We start from the raw sequence: 6,385 nt of genomic DNA, 5'->3' as shown, positions 1-6,385 counted from the left end.
GGGATAAGGATTGGCTCTGAGGATCGGGGCGTGTCGGGCTTGGTCGGGAAGTGGGTCAGCGCTAACGTGCCGGGCCTGGGCGAGGTGAGTGCCGTAGGGGTGCCGGTAAGTGCGGGCGTTTAGCGCGGGCGTGGTCTGCTCTCGCCGTTGGTCGGCCTCGTGCTGGCCGGCGGTGCAGGATGCGCGCGCCTGCGCGGCGTTCGCGCCCCGGTGCTTCAACCTGCGTGCAGGATCCGAGCTCGGTCCCGTGCCTTGGCCTCCCACGGATCTTCCTTGCTGCGAGGCCGCGTCCGCCTTAGCGTGCTCCTCCGGGGGCGCGCGGGTGCGCGGATTCTCTTCGGCCGCCATTCAACGATCAACTCAGAACTGGCACGGACTGGGGGAATCCGACTGTCTAATTAAAACAAAGCATTGCGATGGCCCTAGCGGGTGTTGACGCAATGTGATTTCTGCCCAGTGCTCTGAATGTCAACGTGAAGAAATTCAAGCAAGCGCGGGTAAACGGCGGGAGTAACTATGAGTGGAAGACCGCACCAGGGGCTTGGGGGGGTTACCAGCCCCCCCTCGCACTATCCCTTTGTTTAGTTGGGGGCAGTAATCAGAGAATAAGTGGTGGCCCTTCCGCTGAAGGTGCCACCCCAACTCCCCCAGCACCTAGCCGGCCAACCGGCCGTGCCGAAAATCTTGTAACTTTTGCAGCTGAATACACCTGTAGTGAGTGCCACCGCAGCTTCACCACCAAGAACGGTCTCGGGGTCCATCGCCGCCGCCAACACCTTGCGGCCGCCAACGCGGAGATCGTCACGGAGAGGCATCGCGCGAGGTGGACGGAGGAAGAAGTCCTGTCGCTCGCCAAGGCAGAGGCCGAACTGTTCCTCGAGAGGGACGCCCGGTTCTTCTTTGTAAATCAAGAACTCATCAGGATGTTCCCCGACCGAACGCTTGAGGCAATCAAGTGCCGACGGCGGCAAGCTGCCCACAAGCAGCTTGTCCGCCAATTCATGGAGGCGCTTGAGATCGGTCGGGGGGAAGAGCCGGCGTCCCGCCGGGGAGCAGCGAGCCCGCTGTCTGACGCGGGCGAGGCCGCTGCGCCGCCCGTCGACGCAGCCGAGGACTTCGCGGCCGACACCACCGGGCCGCCGCCGGAGGGGCCGACTGACGCCGCCATCTGGGAGCATCTGGCGGGGCTACCCGCTTCCGCCCAGCGTTTCTCTGCCCTGGATCGTGTCATAGGTCTGGGGCGGGGCACGCCGCCCGATGTCATCCTGGGCATGCTCCCGGATGCCCTTGCGTCGGTCGGGTCCAGAGGGGAGAGATCGATCACCAGGACACAGCGGCCGCGCCAACCATCGAAGCGGCCGCCTGCTGCGCCGCCGACGCAGAAGCGCAAGCGGCGCCGCTGGGAGTACGCGAGAACGCAGGATGCCTTCCGACGGTCGCGTGCACGTTGCGTGCGCGGCCTTTTGGATGGCACCCTGCTCCAGCCGCCACCTGCCATCCCTGGTCTGCTGGACTTCTGGGCGGACCTCTTCACCAAGAAGCCCATCTCCACCGCGGGCTTCATTCGTGACCGCCTCCTCCCGCACTCAGAGCCTGTCGCTCTCGAGTGCATATGGGGGCCGGTCACACATGAGGAGGTCGCCGCCGCGTTGCCGCCCAGGGGATCAGCAGCCGGGCCGGACGGCCTTACCCCAGCGGAGTTGCGGCGCCTGCCGCACGAAGTCCTGGTGAAAGTGATGAATCTCTTCCTTCTGGCCCGCGCCCTTCCGGAACGCCTGCTTCGCGCGCGGACGTCCCTTCTCCCGAAAACGGCTGCACCAACATCCCCCGCTGACTTTCGCCCCATTACGGTCTGCTCGGTGTTGGCGCGGACCTTTCACAAGGTTCTCGCGTCACGCCTGATGCGCGCATGTGCTGTGGACGAACGTCAGCGGGCATTCATCCCTCGGGATGGGATGTTGGAAAATACCTTCATCTTGGACACTGCTCTCACCGACGCAGTTCGCTCCTGCCGCTCTGTCTTTGTGGCATCGATCGACGTATCTAAGGCATTCGATTCGGTAGATCATGCTGCCCTTCGCCCCGTGCTGAAGGCGCATGGCCTGCCGGATTGCTTTGTCGAGTATGTCGAGCGGTGCTACGAGGGCAGCACGACAGTGATAGCGGACGGCGCCGGCGTGGGCGTGTCTGTGCAGCCAGCACGGGGCGTTCGCCAGGGCGATCCCCTCTCCCCCCTCCTGTTCAACTTTGCGGTGGACTACGTTTTAGGCCAACTGCCCTCCCACATCGGAGCTCGGATCCTCGGTCGCAGAGTCAACGCTGCGGCCTTTGCAGATGACGTCTTGCTGTTTGCAGCGACCCCGAGGGGCTTGCAGTCCCTCATCGACGCAGCTACCGCAGCCCTCGCCCACCTGGGGCTGCAGATCAACGCCCGGAAGTGTTTCACCCTCGCCTTAGTCGCGTCAGGGCGCGAGAAGAAGGTGAAGGTGGACAGCAATGTCACCTTCACAGCAGGCAATACCACCATGCCTGCCCTGCGTGTGGGTGAAACCTTCCGGTACCTGGGGCTGCAATTTTCCACGGCGGGTCGCTGTGTCTTCAATCCACGTAGCCACCTGGTGGAGCAGCTTGACGTCATCTCCCGAGCTCCGCTGAAGCCGCAACAGCGCCTCCACGCTCTCACCAACGTACTTCTCCCTGGCCTGTACCACGGGCTGGCCCTCAGCCGCACCCGGGTGGGTGCATTGAAGTCGGCCGACGTTACCATCCGGGCCGCCGTCAGGAGATGGTTCCGCCTTCCGGCGGACACCCCCCTGGGATACTTCCACGCTCCTGTTGCCCAGGGGGGCCTCGGCATTCCATCTTGCCGATGGATTGGTCCGACCCTCCGTCGGTCCCGTCTCCTGGCGCTGAAGAAGATAGGGCCAGCCTGCGACGGTGCAGGCATGGATGAGGTGCAGCGTGAGATCGAGGTGCTGGAGCGCCACCTAATGTGGGAGGGCCACCTCCTCAAATCGTCAACGCAGGTTGGGGAAATGTGGGCGGCGCGCCTACACATCGCCATTGACGGTGCGGCACTGTCATCTTCTGCCGCCGTCAGTGGCCAACATCAGTGGGTCGCCGACACCAGTCGCCTGCTATCTGGGCGTGAATACATCGACGCCCTCCGCGCCCGCATCAACGCCTTCCCTACGAAGGCACGGCGCAGTCGCGGGCGGGAGGCGGACACCAGATGCCGCGCGGGGTGCCAGGCCGTGGAGACCGCCAACCACGTACTTCAGGCTTGCTTTAGGACGCACGGGTCCCGGGTCAAGCGCCATGACGCGGTAGTGCGTTATGTCGCCCGTGGACTCGCGCAGAGGGGCTTCAATGTCTCTGTGGAGCCCCACCTCCGAACACCTGAGGGCATCCGCAAGCCTGACGTGGTGGCGGTCAAAGACGGCATCGCCCGCGTGGTCGACGCCCAGATAGTCGGAGACCACCTCCGGCTCGACTGGTGTCACTCCCAGAAGGCGGCCTACTACGACACGCCGTCCATCCGGCGTGCCATCTCCAACCTGCACCGTGACGTTGAGGAGGTGATTGTGTCCACCGCGACGTTGAACTGGAGGGGTGTATGGTCTCCAGCGTCGGCGAGGGATCTCGCCGCCTTAGGCTTCCGACCCCGAGAACTGGCGGTGCTGAGCACAAGAACACTACAGAGCTGCTGCAAAAGTTACAAGATTTTCGAGCGTATGACGGCTCCTAGCCCGAAGCAGCGTGTCGGCGTCGGCTAGGCTGCTGGTTATTTTTCTTCGCCTTGACTCCTGGGGCCTATCCACAGGAGGAATAAACCGTCTTTGTTCTTCCTTCTTTGTGTCTTTATTTTGTGTTTTTGTTGAAGTTCTTCCGCACTGATATATATGTATATGTGTATGTTAGTTTTATACTTGTATTTTGTGGCACCGCCCTGTAAGTCCCCACCTTGGTGGCGGACATGGCGTCAAACACCTGCCACGTACTATATATGTATATATTTTGTGTTATTCAAATTATTTTGAATAAAGACGGCTGTTGATAGCCAAATGCCTCGTCATCTAATTAGTGACGCGCATGAATGGATTAACGAGATTCCCGCTGTCCCTATCTACTAGCTGCATAGCTGTCTCATGCTATGTGCCCCGATTTGTGTGGGCACATGGTTGGGAATAGGCAGCGGGGGAAGGATGCGACTCGAACATCTTAGCCTCTCCTTCCCAAGTGCCCCTGCTCGCCTTCTCGGGGTGCAGCTGTTAAGCCTTCGGGCGACCAAAGGGCAGGGGTGCGACGGCGTGCTGAACATCTTGTACGCCGGTTCCGGGTGCTGCATTTGTCGCGGCGGGATCCTGGCCCAAGTCGGCGAAGGTCACCCGCCTTGCCCCTGGAATTCCGGGGCATGATCCGCCAAGCCGGGGCGTGGTGACACGTCCCCGGTTAGGTTAGATGGGTCCAGACCCCCGAACGTCTGGGGGACCGGCCCGGCACCTGAGTAGGACCGGGTCTTTAGCCTTTTGGTGGAAACTCGGCCTAGTAGGGGGCGAAGGACGGAGGGTGAATCCGCTCTCCCGGAATGTGGGTGGCATTCGCCGGTAAGGGAGCGGGAGAAAACTTCGATGATGCAGCATTCGAAGAGGACTAGTGCGCTGTCCCCACGGCGCGCTAAACCTCGCAGCTCAGTTGTTGAAAGCTCTTGGTCAAGGGGCGGGACTGGTGAGCGAGCTGCAATTAGCCTCCCCCCATGCCAGAAGAGCCGGTCCGGGGAAAGAGACGGGCTCTCAACTCTTTGGTCTCTCTCAGAATCATGGCGGAAAATACAGAGAGAGAGACTTCCGAGCGATACGAGGTGAATGATGAAAATGAAATAAAGAGCGCAGCCGAAAGGCTAAAGGAGATAAATGCGCTACTGGTGACAGATAAAGGGAAGATGAGCAATGACAGATTAAATGAAATAAAAGACAAGCTGGCCCTATGGGCAATTGCCCAAAGCCAGCTTGAAGGTAGGATACAAGAGCTGGAACGACAAAATAAACAAATAATAGCCGAAAAAACAAAAACATACGCCACAGTGGTGGCAGGAGGACCACAGAAACAACAAATCAATATGAAAGAAAGTATAGAAAAAGTGACAGCAAAACAAGGAGTGGCATTATTTTTGAAGCCAAAAGAAGGACAGAGCGTAAAAGAGGTGAAGGAAATATTCACAAGAGTAATTAATCCAACCAAAGCAAAAGTTAAAATAAACAAAGTAGTAGTTGCAAAAAATGCAGTCATAGTGGAAACTCCCACCCAACAGGATAGGAACACAATAATGGGGCACAAAGATTTACAGAGATCGGTAATATGTGAGAGGACAAAGAAAAGATGGCCATTAATGACTGTATTTGATGTGTCAAATAGGTTGACACCAGAGGAACTAACGGAGTGTATTTACACTCAGAATTTTGAAGAAAAAATGAGCCCACAAGACTTCAAAAAGGAATTTAGACCAAAATTTAGAATGGGGAGAAAAGACAGAGATACGGGACATCAAGTAGTTGAGGTTTCCCCAACATTGAGAAAAGAACTCATACAAAATGGAAGAGTATATGTGGAGTATAGCTCAGTCGCGGTCAAAGATTATTGCGTGGTACCCAGGTGTCACAGATGTATGGATCTGGGTCACGTACAGAAGTACTGTACCTGGGGTGACCCCACCTGTGGTCACTGTGGAACGGACAACCACAACAAGAAAGAGTGCCCAGAGAAGAACAGACCTGAGACATGTATACCATGCAATAGAAGGGGAAAAAGAAAATGTAGAGCACCAAACTCCAAAGAATGCCCCACGTATCAGCTGTTACTAGGAAGACTTATACAAAGGACAGATTATGGAGATTAACCCCCAAGAGAAAAGAAAGAAGCATAAATCACCAAGCAAACAACTAAGAGATACGCTAAGGGGCATGAAAATCAGAGAAGCAGTAGGGGCAAGGGAAAAAGATGCAAAAGAAATCACGGATAAACAACCTGAAAATAAGGGAACAACAAAAAACACACGGGATAACAAACGGGATAACAAACAACACAAAACATGTACAGCACAAAACTGTATTGCCAATACCCCCATTGAAAGAACACCAACACAAGGGCGACCTCGGTCGCCCGTTTTTTTATGACAAGAAAATGCAGATGGAGAGCGGAGATAGAAAGCAAGAGGTGCCCAAGACACAACGAGAAACACTGATACAAGACAAGAAACAAAATACAACAAGGGATGTACAAGTACAAACAATAAGCATGATAGACGCACAAGTACAAACAATGAACACGCAAGAAGCACAAATACAAACAGAAGGGCGACCTCGGTCGCCCATTTTTCATGAAAAGA

Source organism: Schistocerca piceifrons, unplaced genomic scaffold (genome assembly GCF_021461385.2).
Source record: "Schistocerca piceifrons isolate TAMUIC-IGC-003096 unplaced genomic scaffold, iqSchPice1.1 HiC_scaffold_394, whole genome shotgun sequence".
Lineage (NCBI taxonomy): Eukaryota > Metazoa > Arthropoda > Insecta > Orthoptera > Acrididae > Schistocerca > Schistocerca piceifrons.
Note: the sequence above shows the minus strand (reverse complement) of the source record.